The sequence below is a fragment of the Stegodyphus dumicola genome, chromosome 1 (genome assembly GCF_044657685.1).
Source record: "Stegodyphus dumicola isolate Sdum_Otavi_A_Nest chromosome 1, ASM4465768v1".
Taxonomy (NCBI): Eukaryota; Metazoa; Arthropoda; class Arachnida; order Araneae; family Eresidae; genus Stegodyphus; species Stegodyphus dumicola.
Genome location: NC_140768.1, coordinates 17,902,693 through 17,925,499, shown reverse-complemented (window position 1 = coordinate 17,925,499; position 22,807 = coordinate 17,902,693).

The following is a 22,807-nucleotide window of genomic DNA, read 5'->3' as shown; positions in this document are numbered from 1 at the left end:
TAACTGGGCCTTACATAAATTGGTATATTACTGGGCCTTACATAAATTCGTATATTACTGAGCATGACATAAATGGGCCTTACATAAATTGGTATATTACTGGGCATGACATTACTGGGCCTTACATAAATTCGTATATTACTGGAACTTACATAAATTGGTATATTACTGGGCATGACATAACTGGGCCTTACGTAAATTCGTATATTACTGGACCTTACATTAATTGGTATATTACTGGGCATGACATAACTGGGCTTACATTAATTGGTATATTACTGGGCATGACATAACTGGGCCTTACATAAATTTGTATATTACTGAGCATGACATTACTGGGCCTTACATAAATTGGTATATTACTGGGCATGACATAACTGGGCCTTACATAAATTCGTAAATTACTGAGCATGACATTACTGGGCCTTACATAAATTCGTATATTACTGCGCCTTAATAAAATTGGTATATTACTGGGCATGACATAACTGTGCCTTACACAAATTGGTATATTACTGGGCATGACGTAACTGGGCCTTACATAAATTGGTATATTACTGGGCATGACATTACTGGGCCTTAAATAAATTCGTATATTACTGAGCATGACATTACTGGGCCTTACATAAATTCGTATATTACTGGGCCTTACATAAGTTGGTATATTACTGGGCATGATATTACTGGGCTTTACATAAATTCGTATATTACTGGGCATGACATTACTGGGCCATACATAAATTCGTATATTACTGGGCATGACATTACTGGGCCATACATAAACTCGTATATTACTGGACCTTACATTAATTGGTATATTACTGGGCATGACATAACTGGGCCTTACATAAATTCGTATATTACTGGGCATGACATAACTGGGCCTTACATAAATTCGTATATTACTGAGCATGACATAAATGGGCCTTACATAAATTGGTATATTACTGGGCATGACATTACTGGGCCTTACATAAATTCGTATATTACTGGAACTTACATTAATTGGTATATTACTGGGCACGACATAACTTAAACTGGGCCTTACATAAATTCGTATATTACTGAGCATGATATTACTGGGCCTTACATAAATTGGTATATTACTGGGCATGACATAACTGGGCCTTACATAAATTGGTATATTACTGGGCATGACATAACTGGGCCTTACATAAATTGGTATATTACTGGGCATTACATAACTGGGCCTTACATAAATTCGTATATTACTGAGCATGACATAAATGGGCCTTACATAAATTGGTATATTACTGGGCATGACATTACTGGGCCTTACATAAATTCGTATATTACTGGAACTTACATTAATTGGTATATTACTGGGCACGACATAACTATAACTGGGCCTTACATAAATTCGTATATTACTGAGCATGATATTACTGGGCCTTACATAAATTGGTATATTACTGGGCATGACATAACTGGGCCTTACATAAATTGGTATATTACTGGGCATGACATAACTGGGCCTTACATAAATTGGTATATTACTGGGCATGACATTACTGGGCCTTACATAATTTCGTAAATTACTGAGCATGACATTACTGGGCCTTACATAAATTCGTATATTACTGGGCCTTACATAAATTTGTATATTACTGGGCATGACATAACTGGGCCTTACATAAATTGGTATATTACTGGGCATGACATAACTGGGCCTTACATAAATTGGTATATTACTGGGCATGATATAACTGGGCCTTACGTAAATTCGTATATTACTGGACCTTACATTAATTGGTATATTACTGGGCATGACATAACTGGGCTTACATAAATTGGTATATTACAGGGCATGACATAACTGGGCCTTACATAAATTTGTATATTACTGAGCATGACATTACTGGGCCTTACATAAATTGGTATATTACTGGGCATGACGTAACTGGGGCTTACATAAATTGGTATATTACTGGGCATGACATAACTGGGCCTTACAGAAATTGGTATATTACTGGGCATGACGTAACTGGGCCTTACATAAATTGGTATATTACTGGGCATGACATTACTGGGCCTTACATAAATTCGTATATTACTGAGCATGACATTACTGGGCCTTACATAAATTCGTATATTACTGAGCATAACATTACTGGGCCTTACATAAATTCGTATATTACTGGGCCTTACATAAATTGGTATATTACTGGGCATGACATAACTGGGCCTTACATAAATTGGTATATTACTGGGCATGACATAACTGGCCTTACATAAATTAGTATATTACAGGGCATGACATTACTGGGCATTACATAAATTCGTATATTACTGGGCCTTACATAAATTGGTATATTACTGGGCATGACATAACTGGGCCTTACATAAATTGGTATATTACTGGGCATGACATAACTGGGCCTTACGTAAATTCGTATATTACTGGACCTTACATTAATTGGTATATTACTGGGCATGACATAACTGGGCTTACATAAATTGGTATATTACTGGGCATGACATAACTGGGCCTTACATAAATTTGTATATTACTGAGCATGGCATTACTGGGCCTTACATAAATTGGTATATTACTGGGCATGACATAACTGGGCCTTACATAAATTCGTAAATTACTGAGCATGACATTACTGGGCCTTACATAAATTCGTATATTACTGCGCCTTAATAAATTTGGTATATTACTGGGCATGACATAACTGTGCCTTACACAAATTGGTATATTACTGGGCATGACATAACTGGGCCTTACATAAATTGGTATATTACTGGGCATGACATAACTGGGCCTTACATAAATTGGTATATTACTGGGCATGACATAACTGGGCCTTACGTAAATTCGTATATTACTGGACCTTACATTAATTGGTATATTACTGGGCATGACATAACTGGGCTTACATAAATTGGTATATTACTGGGCATGACATAACTGGGCCTTACATAAATTTGTATATTACTGAGCATGACATTACTGGGCCTTACATAAATTGGTATATTACTGGGCATGACATAACTGGGCCTTACATAAATTCGTAAATTACTGAGCATGACATTACTGGGCCTTACATAAATTCGTATATTACTGCGCCTTAATAAAATTGGTATATTACTGGGCATGACATAACTGTGCCTTACACAAATTGGTATATTACTGGGCATGACGTAACTGGGCCTTACATAAATTGGTATATTACTGGGCATGACATTACTGGGCCTTACATAAATTCGTATATTACTGAGCATGACATTACTGGGCCTTACATAAATTCGTATATTACTGGGCCTTACATAAGTTGGTATATTACTGGGCATGACATTACTGGGCTTTACATAAATTCGTATATTACTGGGCATGACATTACTGGGCCATACATAAATTCGTATATTACTGGGCATGACATTACTGGGCCATACATAAATTCGTATATTACTGGACCTTACATTAATTGGTATATTACTGGGCATGACATAACTGGGCCTTACATAAATTCGTATATTACTGGGCATGACATAACTGGGCCTTACATAAATTGGTATATTACTGGGCATAACATTACTGGGCCTTACATAAATTCGTATATTACTGGACCTTACATAAATTGGTATATTACTGGGCATGACATAACTGGGCCTTACATAAATTGGTATATTACTGGGCATTACATAACTGGGCCTTACATAAATTGGTATATTACTGAGCATGACATAAATGGGCCTTACATAAATTGGTATATTACTGGGCATGACATTACTGGGCGTTACATAAATTCGTATATTACTGGAACTTACATTAATTAGTATATTACTGGGCACGACATAACTATAACTGGGCCTTACATAAATTCGTATATTACTGAGCATGATATTACTGGGCCTTAAATAAATTGGTATATTACTGGGCATGACATAACTGGGCCTTACATAAATTCGTATATTACTGGGCATGACATTACTGGGCCTTACATAAATTCGTATATTACTGAGCATGACATTACTGGGCCTTACATAAATTCGTATATTACTGGGCCTTACATAAATTGGTATATTACTGGGCATGACATAACTGGGCCTTACGTAAATTCGTATATTACTTGACCTTACATTAATTGGTATATTACTGGGCATGACATAACTGGGCTTACATAAATTGGTATATTACTGGGCATGACATAGCTGGGCCTTACACAAATTTGTATATTACTGAGCATGACATTACTGGGCCTTACATAAATTCGTATATTACTGGGCCTTACATAAATTGGTATGTTACTGGGCATGACATAACTGTGCCTTACATAAATTGGTATATTACTGGGCATGACGTAACTGGGGCTTACATAAATTGGTATATTACTGGGCATGACATAACTGGGCCTTACAGAAATTGGTATATTACTGGGCATGACGTAACTGGGCCTTACATAAATTGGTATATTACTGGGCATGACATTACTGGGCCTTACATAAATTCGTATATTACTGAGCATGACATTACTGGGCCTTACATAAATTCGTATATTGCTGAGCATAACATTACTGGGCCTTACATAAATTCGTATATTACTGGGCCTTACATAAATTGGTATATTACTGGGCATGACATAACTGGGCCTTACATAAATTGGTATATTACTGGGCATGACATAACTGGCCTTACATAAATTCGTATATTACTGAGCATGACATAAATGGGCCTTACATAAATTGGTATATTACTGGGCATGACATTACTGGGCGTTACATAAATTCGTATATTACTGGAACTTACATTAATTGGTATATTACTGGGCATGACATAACTGGGCCTTACATAAATTGGTATATTACTGGGCATGACATAACTGGGCCTTACATAAATTCGTATACTACTGGACCTTACATAAATTGGTATATTACTGGGCATGACATAACTGGGCCTTACATAAATTGGTATATTACTGGGCATTACATAACTGGGCCTTACATAAATTCGTATATTACTGAGCATGACATAAATGGGCCTTACATAAATTGGTATATTACTGGGCATGACATTACTGGGCGTTACATAAATTCGTATTTTACTGGAACTTACATTAATTAGTATATTACTGGGCACGACATAACTATAACTGGGCCTTACATAAATTCGTATATTACTGAGCATGATATTACTGGGCCTTACATAAATTGGTATATTACTGGGCATGACATAACTGGGCCTTTACATAAATTGGTATATTACTGGGCATTACATAACTGGGCCTTACATAAATTCGTATATTACTGAGCATGACATAAATGGGCCTTACATAAATTGGTATATTACTGGGCATGACATTACTGGGCGTTACATAAATTCGTATTTTACTGGAACTTACATTAATTGGTATATTACTGGGCACGACATAACTATAACTGGGCCTTACATAAATTCGTATATTACTGAGCATGATATTACTGGGCCTTACATAAATTGGTATATTACTGGGCATGACATAACTGGGCCTTACATAAATTGGTATATTACTGGGCATGACATAACTGGGCCTTACATAAATTCGTATATTACTGGGCATGACATTACTGGGCCTTACATAAATTCGTATATTACTGAGCATGACATTACTGGGCCTTACATAAATTCGTATATTACTGGGCCTTACATAAATTGGTATATTACTGGGCATGACATAACTGGGCCTTTCATAAATTGGTATATTACTGGGCATGACATAACTGGGCCTTACGTAAATTGGTATATTACTGGGCATGACATTACTGGGCCATACATAAATTCGTATATTACTGGACCTTACATTAATTGGTATATTACTGGGCATGACATAACTGGGCCTTACATAAATTGGTATATTACTGGGCATGACATAACTGGGCCTTACATAAATTGGTATATTACTGGGCATTACATTACTGGGCCTTACATAAATACGTATATTACTGGACCTTACATAAATTGGTATATTACTGGGCATGACATAACTGGGCCTTACATAAATTGGTATATTACTGGGCATTACATAACTGGGCCTTACATAAATTCGTATATTACTGAGCATGACATAAATGGGCCTTACATAAATTGGTATATTACTGGGCATGACATTACTGGGCCTTACATAAATTCGTATATTACTGGAACTTACATTAATTGGTATATTACTGGGCACGACATAACTATAACTGGGCCTTACATAAATTCGTATATTACTGAGCATGATATTACTGGGCCTTACATAAATTGGTATATTACTGGGCATGACATAACTGGGCCTTACATAAATTGGTATATTACTGGGCATGACATAACTGGGCCTTACATAAATTGGTATATTACTGGGCCTTACATAATTTCGTAAATTACTGAGCATGACATTACTGGGCCTTACATAAATTCGTATATTACTGGGCCTTGCATAAATTGGTATATTACTGGGCATGACATAACTGGGCCTTACATAAATTGGTATATTACTGGGCATGACATAACTGGGCCTTACATAAATTGGTATATTACTGGGCATGACATAACTGGGCCTTACGTAAATTCGTATATTACTGGACCTTACATTAATTGGTATATTACTGGGCATGACATAACTGGGCTTACATAAATTGGTATATTACTGGGCATGACATAACTGGGCCTTACATAAATTTGTATATTACTGAGCATGACATTACTGGGCCTTACATAAATTGGTATATTACTGGGCATGACATAACTGGGCCTTACATAAATTCGTAAATTACTGAGCATGACATTACTGGGCCTTACATAAATTCGTATATTACTGCGCCTTAATAAAATTGGTATATTACTGGGCATGACATAACTGTGCCTTACACAAATTGGTATATTACTGGGCATGACGTAACTGGGCCTTACATAAATTGGTATATTACTGGGCATGACATTACTGGGCCTTACATAAATTCGTATATTACTGAGCATGACATTACTGGGCCTTACATAAATTCGTATATTACTGGGCCTTACATAAGTTGGTATATTACTGGGCATGACATTACTGGGCTTTACATAAATTCGTATATTACTGGGCATGACATTACTGGGCCATACATAAATTCGTATATTACTGGGCATGACATTACTGACCATACATAAATTCGTATATTACTGGACCTTACATTAATTGGTATATTACTGGGCATGACATAACTGGGCCTTACATAAATTCGTATATTACTGAGCATGACATAAATGGGCCTTACATAAATTGGTATATTACTGGAACTTACATTAATTGGTATATTACTGGGCACGACATAACTATAACTGGGCCTTACATAAATTCGTATATTACTGAGCATGATATTACTGGGCCTTACATAAATTGGTATATTACTGGAACTTACATTAATTGGTATATTACTGGGCACGACATAACTATAACTGGGCCTTACATAAATTCGTATATTACTGAGCATGATATTACTGGGCCTTACATAAATTGGTATATTACTTGGCATGACATAACTGGGCCTTACATAAATTGGTATATTACTGAGCATGACATTACTGGGCCTTACATAAATTCGTATATTACTGGGCCTTGCATAAATTGGTATATTACTGGGCATGACATAACTGGGCCTTACATAAATTGGTATATTACTGGGCATGACATAACTGCGCCTTACATAAATTGGTATATTACTGGGCATGACATAACTGGGCCTTACGTAAATTCGTATATTACTGGACCTTACATTAATTGGTATATTACTGGGCATGACATAACTGGGCTTACATAAATTGGTATATTACTGGGCATGACATAACTGGGCCTTACATAAATTTGTATATTACTGAGCATGACATTACTGGGCCTTACATAAATTTGTATATTACTGGGCATGACATAACTGGGCCTTACATAAATTCGTAAATTACTGAGCATGACATTACTGGGCCTTACATAAATTCGTATATTACTGCGCCTTAATAAAATTGGTATATTACTGGGCATGACATAACTGTGCCTTACACAAATTGGTATATTACTGGGCATGACGTAACTGGGCCTTACATAAATTGGTATATTACTGGGCATGACATTACTGGGCCTTACATAAATTCGTATATTACTGAGCATGACATTACTGGGCCTTACATAAATTCGTATATTACTGGGCCTTACATAAGTTGGTATATTACTGGGCATGACATTACTGGGCTTTACATAAATTCGTATATTACTGGGCATGACATTACTGGGCCATACATAAATTCGTATATTACTGGGCATGACATTACTGGGCCATACATAAATTCGTATATTACTGGACCTTACATTAATTGGTATATTACTGGGCATGACATAACTGGGCCTTACATAAATTCGTATATTACTGGGCATGACATAACTGGGCCTTACATAAATTGGTATATTACTGGGCATAACATTACTGGGCCTTACATAAATTCGTATATTACTGGACCTTACATAAATTGGTATATTACTGGGCATGACATAACTGGGCCTTACATAAATTGGTATATTACTGGGCATTACATAACTGGGCCTTACATAAATTGGTATATTACTGAGCATGACATAAATGGGCCTTACATAAATTGGTATATTACTGGGCATGACATTACTGGGCGTTACATAAATTCGTATATTACTGGAACTTACATTAATTAGTATATTACTGGGCACGACATAACTATAACTGGGCCTTACATAAATTCGTATATTACTGAGCATGATATTACTGGGCCTTAAATAAATTGGTATATTACTGGGCATGACATAACTGGGCCTTACATAAATTCGTATATTACTGGGCATGACATTACTGGGCCTTACATAAATTCGTATATTACTGAGCATGACATTACTGGGCCTTACATAAATTCGTATATTACTGGGCCTTACATAAATTGGTATATTACTGGGCATGACATAACTGGGCCTTACGTAAATTCGTATATTACTTGACCTTACATTAATTGGTATATTACTGGGCATGACATAACTGGGCTTACATAAATTGGTATATTACTGGGCATGACATAGCTGGGCCTTACACAAATTTGTATATTACTGAGCATGACATTACTGGGCCTTACATAAATTCGTATATTACTGGGCCTTACATAAATTGGTATGTTACTGGGCATGACATAACTGTGCCTTACATAAATTGGTATATTACTGGGCATGACGTAACTGGGGCTTACATAAATTGGTATATTACTGGGCATGACATAACTGGGCCTTACAGAAATTGGTATATTACTGGGCATGACGTAACTGGGCCTTACATAAATTGGTATATTACTGGGCATGACATTACTGGGCCTTACATAAATTCGTATATTACTGAGCATGACATTACTGGGCCTTACATAAATTCGTATATTGCTGAGCATAACATTACTGGGCCTTACATAAATTCGTATATTACTGGGCCTTACATAAATTGGTATATTACTGGGCATGACATAACTGGGCCTTACATAAATTGGTATATTACTGGGCATGACATAACTGGCCTTACATAAATTCGTATATTACTGAGCATGACATAAATGGGCCTTACATAAATTGGTATATTACTGGGCATGACATTACTGGGCGTTACATAAATTCGTATATTACTGGAACTTACATTAATTGGTATATTACTGGGCATGACATAACTGGGCCTTACATAAATTGGTATATTACTGGGCATGACATAACTGGGCCTTACATAAATTCGTATACTACTGGACCTTACATAAATTGGTATATTACTGGGCATGACATAACTGGGCCTTACATAAATTGGTATATTACTGGGCATTACATAACTGGGCCTTACATAAATTCGTATATTACTGAGCATGACATAAATGGGCCTTACATAAATTGGTATATTACTGGGCATGACATTACTGGGCGTTACATAAATTCGTATTTTACTGGAACTTACAATAATTGGTATATTACTGGGCACGACATAACTATAACTGGGCCTTACATAAATTCGTATATTACTGAGCATGATATTACTGGGCCTTACATAAATTGGTATATTACTGGGCATGACATAACTGGGCCTTTACATAAATTGGTATATTACTGGGCATTACATAACTGGGCCTTACATAAATTCGTATATTACTGAGCATGACATAAATGGGCCTTACATAAATTGGTATATTACTGGGCATGACATTACTGGGCGTTACATAAATTCGTATTTTACTGGAACTTACATTAATTGGTATATTACTGGGCACGACATAACTATAACTGGGCCTTACATAAATTCGTATATTACTGAGCATGATATTACTGGGCCTTACATAAATTGGTATATTACTGGGCATGACATAACTGGGCCTTACATAAATTGGTATATTACTGGGCATGACATAACTGGGCCTTACATAAATTCGTATATTACTGGGCATGACATTACTGGGCCTTACATAAATTCGTATATTACTGAGCATGACATTACTGGGCCTTACATAAATTCGTATATTACTGGGCCTTACATAAATTGGTATATTACTGGGCATGACATAACTGGGCCTTTCATAAATTGGTATATTACTGGGCATGACATAACTGGGCCTTACGTAAATTGGTATATTACTGGGCATGACATTACTGGGCCATACATAAATTCGTATATTACTGGACCTTACATTAATTGGTATATTACTGGGCATGACATAACTGGGCCTTACATAAATTGGTATATTACTGGGCATGACATAACTGGGCCTTACATAAATTGGTATATTACTGGGCATTACATTACTGGGCCTTACATAAATACGTATATTACTGGACCTTACATAAATTGGTATATTACTGGGCATGACATAACTGGGCCTTACATAAATTGGTATATTACTGGGCATTACATAACTGGGCCTTACATAAATTCGTATATTACTGAGCATGACATAAATGGGCCTTACATAAATTGGTATATTACTGGGCATGATATTACTGGGCCTTACATAAATTCGTATATTACTGGAACTTACATTAATTGGTATATTACTGGGCACGACATAACTATAACTGGGCCTTACATAAATTCGTATATTACTGAGCATGATATTACTGGGCCTTACATAAATTGGTATATTACTGGGCATGACATAACTGGGCCTTACATAAATTGGTATATTACTGGGCATGACATAACTGGGCCTTACATAAATTGGTATATTACTGGGCCTTACATAATTTCGTAAATTACTGAGCATGACATTACTGGGCCTTACATAAATTCGTATATTACTGGGCCTTGCATAAATTGGTATATTACTGGGCATGACATAACTGGGCCTTACATAAATTGGTATATTACTGGGCATGACATAACTGGGCCTTACATAAATTGGTATATTACTGGGCATGACATAACTGGGCCTTACGTAAATTCGTATATTACTGGACCTTACATTAATTGGTATATTACTGGGCATGACATAACTGGGCTTACATAAATTGGTATATTACTGGGCATGACATAACTGGGCCTTACATAAATTTGTATATTACTGAGCATGACATTACTGGGCCTTACATAAATTGGTATATTACTGGGCATGACATAACTGGGCCTTACATAAATTCGTAAATTACTGAGCATGACATTACTGGGCCTTACATAAATTCGTATATTACTGCGCCTTAATAAAATTGGTATATTACTGGGCATGACATAACTGTGCCTTACACAAATTGGTATATTACTGGGCATGACGTAACTGGGCCTTACATAAATTGGTATATTACTGGGCATGACATTACTGGGCCTTACATAAATTCGTATATTACTGAGCATGACATTACTGGGCCTTACATAAATTCGTATATTACTGGGCCTTACATAAGTTGGTATATTACTGGGCATGACATTACTGGGCCATACATAAATTCGTATATTACTGGGCATGACATTACTGGGCCATACATAAATTCGTATATTACTGGACCTTACATTAATTGGTATATTACTGGGCATGACATAACTGGGCCTTACATAAATTCGTATATTACTGAGCATGACATAAATGGGCCTTACATAAATTGGTATATTACTGGAACTTACATTAATTGGTATATTACTGGGCACGACATAACTATAACTGGGCCTTACATAAATTCGTATATTACTGAGCATGATATTACTGGGCCTTACATAAATTGGTATATTACTGGAACTTACATTAATTGGTATATTACTGGGCACGACATAACTATAACTGGGCCTTACATAAATTCGTATATTACTGAGCATGATATTACTGGGCCTTACATAAATTGGTATATTACTTGGCATGACATAACTGGGCCTTACATAAATTGGTATATTACTGAGCATGACATTACTGGGCCTTACATAAATTCGTATATTACTGGGCCTTGCATAAATTGGTATATTACTGGGCATGACATAACTGGGCCTTACATAAATTGGTATATTACTGGGCATGACATAACTGCGCCTTACATAAATTGGTATATTACTGGGCATGACATAACTGGGCCTTACGTAAATTCGTATATTACTGGACCTTACATTAATTGGTATATTACTGGGCATGACATAACTGGGCTTACATAAATTGGTATATTACTGGGCATGACATAACTGGGCCTTACATAAATTTGTATATTACTGAGCATGACATTACTGGGCCTTACATAAATTTGTATATTACTGGGCATGACATAACTGGGCCTTACATAAATTCGTAAATTACTGAGCATGACATTACTGGGCCTTACATAAATTCGTATATTACTGCGCCTTAATAAAATTGGTATATTACTGGGCATGACATAACTGTGCCTTACACAAATTGGTATATTACTGGGCATGACGTAACTGGGCCTTACATAAATTGGTATATTACTGGGCATGACATTACTGGGCCTTACATAAATTCGTATATTACTGAGCATGACATTACTGGGCCTTACATAAATTTGTATATTACTGGGCCTTACATAAGTTGGTATATTACTGGGCATGACATTACTGGGCTTTACATAAATTCGTATATTACTGGGCATGACATTACTGGGCCATACATAAATTCGTATATTACTGGACATGACATTACTGGGCCATACATAAATTCGTATATTACTGGACCTTACATTAATTGGTATATTACTGGGCATGACATAACTGGGCCTTACATAAATTCGTATATTACTGGGCATGACATAACTGGGCCTTACATAAATTCGTATATTACTGAGCATGACATAAATGGGCCTTACATAAATTGGTATATTACTGGGCATGACATTACTGGGCCTTACATAAATTCGTATATTACTGGAACTTACATTAATTGGTATATTACTGGGCACGACATAACTATAACTGGGCCTTACATAAATTCGTATATTACTGAGCATGATATTACTGGGCCTTACATAAATTGGTATATTACTGGGCATGACATAACTGGGCCTTACATAAATTGGTATATTACTGGGCATGACATAACTGGGCCTTACATAAATTGGTATATTACTGGGCATGACATAACTGGGCCTTACGTAAATTCGTATATTACTGGACCTTACATTAATTGGTATATTACTGGGCATGACATAACTGGGCTTACATAAATTGGTATATTACTGGGCACGACATAACTGGGCCTTACATAAATTTGTATATCACTGAGCATGACATTACTGGGCCTTACATAAATTCGTATATTACTGGAACTTACTTTAATTGGTATATTACTGGGCACGACATAACTATAACTGGGCCTTACATAAATTCGTATATTACTGAGCATGATATTACTGGGCCTTACATAAATTGGTATATTACTTGGCATGACATAACTGGGCCTTACATAAATTGGTATATTACTGAGCATGACATTCCTGGGCCTTACATAAATTCGTATATTACTGGGCCTTGCATAAATTCGTATATTACTGGAACTTACATTAATTGGTATATTACTGGGCACGACATAACTATAACTGGGCCTTACATAAATTCGTATATTACTGAGCATGATATTACTGGGCCTTACATAAATTGGTATATTACTTGGCATGACATAACTGGGCCTTACATAAATTGGTATATTACTGAGCATGACATTACTGGGCCTTACATAAATTCGTATATTACTGGGCCTTGCATAAATTGGTATATTACTGGGCATGACATAACTGGGCCTTACATAAATTGGTATATTACTGGGCATGACATAACTGCGCCTTACATAAATTGGTATATTACTGGGCATGACATAACTGGGCCTTACGTAAATTCGTATATTACTGGACCTTACATTAATTGGTATATTACTGGGCATGACATAACTGGGCTTACATAAATTGGTATATTACTGGGCATGACATAACTGGGCCTTACATAAATTTGTATATTACTGAGCATGACATTACTGGGCCTTACATAAATTTGTATATTACTGGGCATGACATAACTGGGCCTTACATAAATTCGTAAATTACTGAGCATGACATTACTGGGCCTTACATAAATTCGTATATTACTGCGCCTTAATAAAATTGGTATATTACTGGGCATGACATAACTGTGCCTTACACAAATTGGTATATTACTGGGCATGACGTAACTGGGCCTTACATAAATTGGTATATTACTGGGCATGACATTACTGGGCCTTACATAAATTCGTATATTACTGAGCATGACATTACTGGGCCTTACATAAATTCGTATATTACTGGGCCTTACATAAGTTGGTATATTACTGGGCATGACATTACTGGGCTTTACATAAATTCGTATATTACTGGGCATGACATTACTGGGCCATACATAAATTCGTATATTACTGGACATGACATTACTGGGCCATACATAAATTTGTATATTACTGGACCTTACATTAATTGGTATATTACTGGGCATGACATAACTGGGCCTTACATAAATTCGTATATTACTGGGCATGACATAACTGGGCCTTACATAAATTCGTATATTACTGAGCATGACATAAATGGGCCTTACATAAATTGGTATATTACTGGGCATGACATTACTGGGCCTTACATAAATTCGTATATTACTGGAACTTACATTAATTGGTATATTACTGGGCACGACATAACTATAACTGGGCCTTACATAAATTCGTATATTACTGAGCATGATATTACTGGGCCTTACATAAATTGGTATATTACTGGGCATGACATAACTGGGCCTTACATAAATTGGTATATTACTGGGCATGACATAACTGGGCCTTACATAAATTGGTATATTACTGGGCATGACATAACTGGGCCTTACGTAAATTCGTATATTACTGGACCTTACATTAATTGGTATATTACTGGGCATGACATAACTGGGCTTACATAAATTGGTATATTACTGGGCATGACATAACTGGGCCTTACATAAATTTGTATATTACTGAGCATGGCATTACTGGGCCTTACATAAATTGGTATATTACTGGGCATGACATAACTGGGCCTTACATAAATTCGTAAATTACTGAGCATGACATTACTGGGCCTTACATAAATTCGTATATTACTGCGCCTTAATAAATTTGGTATATTACTGGGCATGACATAACTGTGCCTTACACAAATTGGTATATTACTGGGCATGACATAACTGGGCCTTACATAAATTGGTATATTACTGGGCATGACATAACTGGGCCTTACATAAATTGGTATATTACTGGGCATGACATAACTGGGCCTTACGTAAATTCGTATATTACTGGACCTTACATTAATTGGTATATTACTGGGCATGACATAACTGGGCTTACATAAATTGGTATATTACTGGGCATGACATAACTGGGCCTTACATAAATTTGTATATTACTGAGCATGACATTACTGGGCCTTACATAAATTGGTATATTACTGGGCATGACATAACTGGGCCTTACATAAATTCGTAAATTACTGAGCATGACATTACTGGGCCTTACATAAATTCGTATATTACTGCGCCTTAATAAAATTGGTATATTACTGGGCATGACATAACTGTGCCTTACACAAATTGGTATATTACTGGGCATGACGTAACTGGGCCTTACATAAATTGGTGTATTACTGGGCATGACATTACTGGGCCTTACATAAATTCGTATATTACTGAGCATGACATTACTGGGCCTTACATAAATTCGTATATTACTGGGCCTTACATAAGTTGGCATATTACTGGGCATGACATTACTGGGCTTTACATAAATTCGTATATTACTGGGCATGACATTACTGGGCCATACATAAATTCGTATATTACTGGGCATGACATTACTGGGCCATACATAAATTCGTATATTACTGGACTTTACATTAATTGGTATATTACTGGGCATGACATAACTGGGCCTTACATAAATTCGTATATTACTGGGCATGACATAACTGGGCCTTACATAAATTGGTATATTACTGGGCATAACATTACTGGGCCTTACATAAATTCGTATATTACTGGACCTTACATAAATTGGTATATTACTGGGCATGACATAACTGGGCCTTACATAAATTGGTATATTACTGGGCATTACATAACTGGGCCTTACATAAATTGGTATATTACTGAGCATGACATAAATGGGCCTTACATAAATTGGTATATTACTGGGCATGACATTACTGGGCCTTACATAAATTCGTATATTACTGGAACTTACATTAATTGGTATATTACTGGGCACGACATAACTATAACTGGGCCTTACATAAATTCGTATATTACTGAGCATGATATTACTGGGCCTTACATAAATTGGTATATTACTGGGCATGACATAACTGGGCCTTACATAAATTGGTATATTACTGGGCATGACATAACTGGGCCTTACATAAATTGGTATATTACTGGGCATGACATAACTGGGCCTTACGTAAATTCGTATATTACTGGACCTTACATTAATTGGTATATTACTGGGCATGACATAACTGGGCTTACATAAATTGGTATATTACTGGGCATGACATAACTGGGCCTTACATAAATTTGTATATTACTGAGCATGGCATTACTGGGCCTTACATAAATTGGTATATTACTGGGCATGACATAACTGGGCCTTACATAAATTCGTAAATTACTGAGCATGACATTACTGGGCCTTACATAAATTCGTATATTACTGCGCCTTAATAAATTTGGTATATTACTGGGCATGACATAACTGTGCCTTACACAAATTGGTATATTACTGGGCATGACATAACTGGGCCTTACATAAATTGGTATATTACTGGGCATGACATAACTGGGCCTTACATAAATTGGTATATTACTGGGCATGACATAACTGGGCCTTACGTAAATTCGTATATTACTTGACCTTACATTAATTGGTATATTACTGGGCATGACATAACTGGGCTTACATAAATTGGTATATTACTGGGCATGACATAACTGGGCCTTACATAAATTTGTATATTACTGAGCATGACATTACTGGGCCTTACATAAATTGGTATATTACTGGGCATGACATAACTGGGCCTTACATAAATTCGTAAATTACTGAGCATGACATTACTGGGCCTTACATAAATTCGTATATTACTGCGCCTTAATAAAATTGGTATATTACTGGGCATGACATAACTGTGCCTTACACAAATTGGTATATTACTGGGCATGACGTAACTGGGCCTTACATAAATTGGTATATTACTGGGCATGACATTACTGGGCCTTACATAAATTCGTATATTACTGAGCATGACATTACTGGGCCTTACATAAATTCGTATATTACTGGGCCTTACATAAGTTGGCATATTACTGGGCATGACATTACTGGGCTTTACATAAATTCGTATATTACTGGGCATGACATTACTGGGCCATACATAAATTCGTATATTACTGGGCATGACATTACTGGGCCATACATAAATTCGTATATTACTGGACTTTACATTAATTGGTATATTACTGGGCATGACATAACTGGGCCTTACATAAATTCGTATATTACTGGGCATGACATAACTGGGCCTTACATAAATTGGTATATTACTGGGCATAACATTACTGGGCCTTACATAAATTCGTATATTACTGGACCTTACATAAATTGGTATATTACTGGGCATGACATAACTGGGCCTTACATAAATTGGTATATTACTGGGCATTACATAACTGGGCCTTACATAAATTGGTATATTACTGAGCATGACATAAATGGGCCTTACATAAATTGGTATATTACTGGGCATGACATTACTGGGCGTTACATAAATTCGTATATTACTGGAACTTACATTAATTAGTATATTACTGGGCACGACATAACTATAACTGGGCCTTACATAAATTCGTATATTACTGAGCATGATATTACTGGGCCTTAAATAAATTCGTATATTACTGAGCATGACATTACTGGGCCTTACATAAATTCGTATATTACTGGGCCTTACATAAATTGGTATATTACTGGGCATGACATAACTGGGCCTTACGTAAATTCGTATATTACTTGACCTTACATTAATTGGTATATTACTGGGCATGACATAACTGGGCTTACATAAATTGGTATATTACTGGGCATGACATAGCTGGGCCTTACACAAATTTGTATATTACTGAGCATGACATTACTGGGCCTTACATAAATTCGTATATTACTGGGCCTTACATAAATTGGTATGTTACTGGGCATGACATAACTGTGCCTTACATAAATTGGTATATTACTGGGCATGACGTAACTGGGGCTTACATAAATTGGTATATTACTGGGCATGACATAACTGGGCCTTACAGAAATTGGTATATTACTGGGCATGACGTAACTGGGCCTTACATAAATTGGTATATTACTGGGCATGACATTACTGGGCCTTACATAAATTCGTATATTACTGAGCATGACATTACTGGGCCTTACATAAATTCGTATATTACTGAGCATAACATTACTGGGCCTTACATAAATTCGTATATTACTGGGCCTTACATAAATTGGTATATTACTGGGCATGACATAACTGGGCCTTACATAAATTGGTATATTACTGGGCATGACATAACTGGCCTTACATAAATTAGTATATTACAGGGCATGACATTACTGGGCATTACATAAATTCGTATATTACTGGGCCTTACATAAATTGGTATATTACTGGGCATGACATAACTGGGCCTTACATAAATTGGTATATTACTGGGCATGACATAACTGGGCCTTACGTAAATTCGTATATTACTGGACCTTACATTAATTGGTATATTACTGGGCATGACATAACTGGGCTTACATAAATTGGTATATTACTGGGCATGACATAACTGGGCCTTACATAAATTTGTATATTACTGAGCATGGCATTACTGGGCCTTACATAAATTGGTATATTACTGGGCATGACATAACTGGGCCTTACATAAATTCGTAAATTACTGAGCATGACATTACTGGGCCTTACATAAATTCGTATATTACTGCGCCTTAATAAATTTGGTATATTACTGGGCATGACATAACTGTGCCTTACACAAATTGGTATATTACTGGGCATGACATAACTGGGCCTTACATAAATTGGTATATTACTGGGCATGACATAACTGTGCCTTACACAAATTGGTATATTACTGGGCATGACATAACTGGGCCTTACGTAAATTCGTATATTACTGGACCTTACATTAATTGGTATATTACTGGGCATGACATAACTGGGCTTACATAAATTGGTATATTACTGGGCATGACATAACTGGGCCTTACATAAATTTGTATATTACTGAGCATGACATTACTGGGCCTTACATAAATTGGTATATTACTGGGCATGACATAACTGGGCCTTACATAAATTCGTAAATTACTGAGCATGACATTACTGGGCCTTACATAAATTCGTATATTACTGCGCCTTAATAAAATTGGTATATTACTGGGCATGACATAACTGTGCCTTACACAAATTGGTATATTACTGGGCATGACGTAACTGGGCCTTACATAAATTGGTATATTACTGGGCATGACATTACTGGGCCTTACATAAATTCGTATATTACTGAGCATGACATTACTGGGCCTTACATAAATTCGTATATTACTGGGCCTTACATAAGTTGGTATATTACTGGGCATGACATTACTGGGCTTTACATAAATTCGTATATTACTGGGCATGACATTACTGGGCCATACATAAATTCGTATATTACTGGGCATGACATTACTGGGCCATACATAAATTCGTATATTACTGGACCTTACATTAATTGGTATATTACTGGGCATGACATAACTGGGCCTTACATAAATTCGTATATTACTGGGCATGACATAACTGGGCCTTACATAAATTGGTATATTACTGGGCATAACATTACTGGGCCTTACATAAATTCGTATATTACTGGACCTTACATAAATTGGTATATTACTGGGCATGACATAACTGGGCCTTGCATAAATTGGTATATTACTGGGCATTACATAACTGGGCCTTACATAAATTGGTATATTACTGAGCATGACATAAATGGGCCTTACATAAATTGGTATATTACTGGGCATGACATTACTGGGCGTTACATAAATTCGTATATTACTGGAACTTACATTAATTAGTATATTACTGGGCACGACATAACTATAACTGGGCCTTACATAAATTCGTATATTACTGAGCATGATATTACTGGGCCTTAAATAAATTGGTATATTACTGGGCATGACATAACTGGGCCTTACATAAATTCGTATATTACTGGGCATGACATTACTGGGCCTTACATAAATTCGTATATTACTGAGCATGACATTACTGGGCCTTACATAAATTCGTATATTACTGGGCCTTACATAAATTGGTATATTACTGGGCATGACATAACTGGGCCTTACGTAAATTCGTATATTACTTGACCTTACATTAATTGGTATATTACTGGGCATGACATAACTGGGCTTACATAAATTGGTATATTACTGGGCATGACATAGCTGGGCCTTACACAAATTTGTATATTACTGAGCATGACATTACTGGGCCTTACATAAATTCGTATATTACTGGGCCTTACATAAATTGGTATGTTACTGGGCATGACATAACTGTGCCTTACATAAATTGGTATATTACTGGGCATGACGTAACTGGGGCTTACATAAATTGGTATATTACTGGGCATGACATAACTGGGCCTTACAGAAATTGGTATATTACTGGGCATGACGTAACTGGGCCTTACATAAATTGGTATATTACTGGGCATGACATTACTGGGCCTTACATAAATTCGTATATTACTGAGCATGACATTACTGGGCCTTACATAAATTCGTATATTGCTGAGCATAACATTACTGGGCCTTACATAAATTCGTATATTACTGGGCCTTACATAAATTGGTATATTACTGGGCATGACATAACTGGGCCTTACATAAATTGGTATATTACTGGGCATGACATAACTGGCCTTACATAAATTAGTATATTACAGGGCATGACATTACTAGGCATTACATAAATTCGTATATTACTGGGCCTTACATAAATTGGTATATTACTGGGCATGACATAACTGGGCCTTACATAAATTGGTATATTACTGGGCATGACATAACTGGGCCTTACATAAATTCGTATACTACTGGACCTTACATAAATTGGTATATTACTGGGCATGACATAACTGGGCCTTACATAAATTGGTATATTACTGGGCATTACATAACTGGGCCTTACATAAATTCGTATATTACTGAGCATGACATAAATGGGCCTTACATAAATTGGTATATTACTGGGCATGACATTACTGGGCGTTACATAAATTCGTATTTTACTGGAACTTACATTAATTGGTATATTACTGGGCACGACATAACTATAACTGGGCCTTACATAAATTCGTATATTACTGAGCATGATATTACTGGGCCTTACATAAATTGGTATATTACTGGGCATGACATAACTGGGCCTTACATAAATTGGTATATTACTGGGCATGACATAACTGGGCCTTACATAAATTCGTATATTACTGGGCATGACATTACTGGGCCTTACATAAATTCGTATATTACTGAGCATGACATTACTGGGCCTTACATAAATTCGTATATTACTGGGCCTTACATAAATTGGTATATTACTGGGCATGACATAACTGGGCCTTTCATAAATTGGTATATTACTGGGCATGACATAACTGGGCCTTACGTAAATTGGTATATTACTGGGCATGACATTACTGGGCCATACATAAATTCGTATATTACTGGACCTTATATTAATTGGTATATTACTGGGCATGACATAACTGGGCCTTACATAAATTGGTATATTACTGGGCATGACATAACTGGGCCTTACATAAATTGGTATATTACTGGGCATTACATTACTGGGCTTTACATAAATACGTATATTACTGGACCTTACATAAATTGGTATATTACTGGGCATGACATAACTGGGCCTTACATAAATTGGTATATTACTGGGCATTACATAACTGGGCCTTACATAAATTCGTATATTACTGAGCATGACATAAATGGGCCTTACATAAATTGGTATATTACTGGGCATGACATTACTGGGCCTTACATAAATTCGTATATTACTGGAACTTACATTAATTGGTATATTACTGGGCACGACATAACTATAACTGGGCCTTACATAAATTCGTATATTACTGAGCATGATATTACTGGGCCTTACATAAATTGGTATATTACTGGGCATGACATAACTGGGCC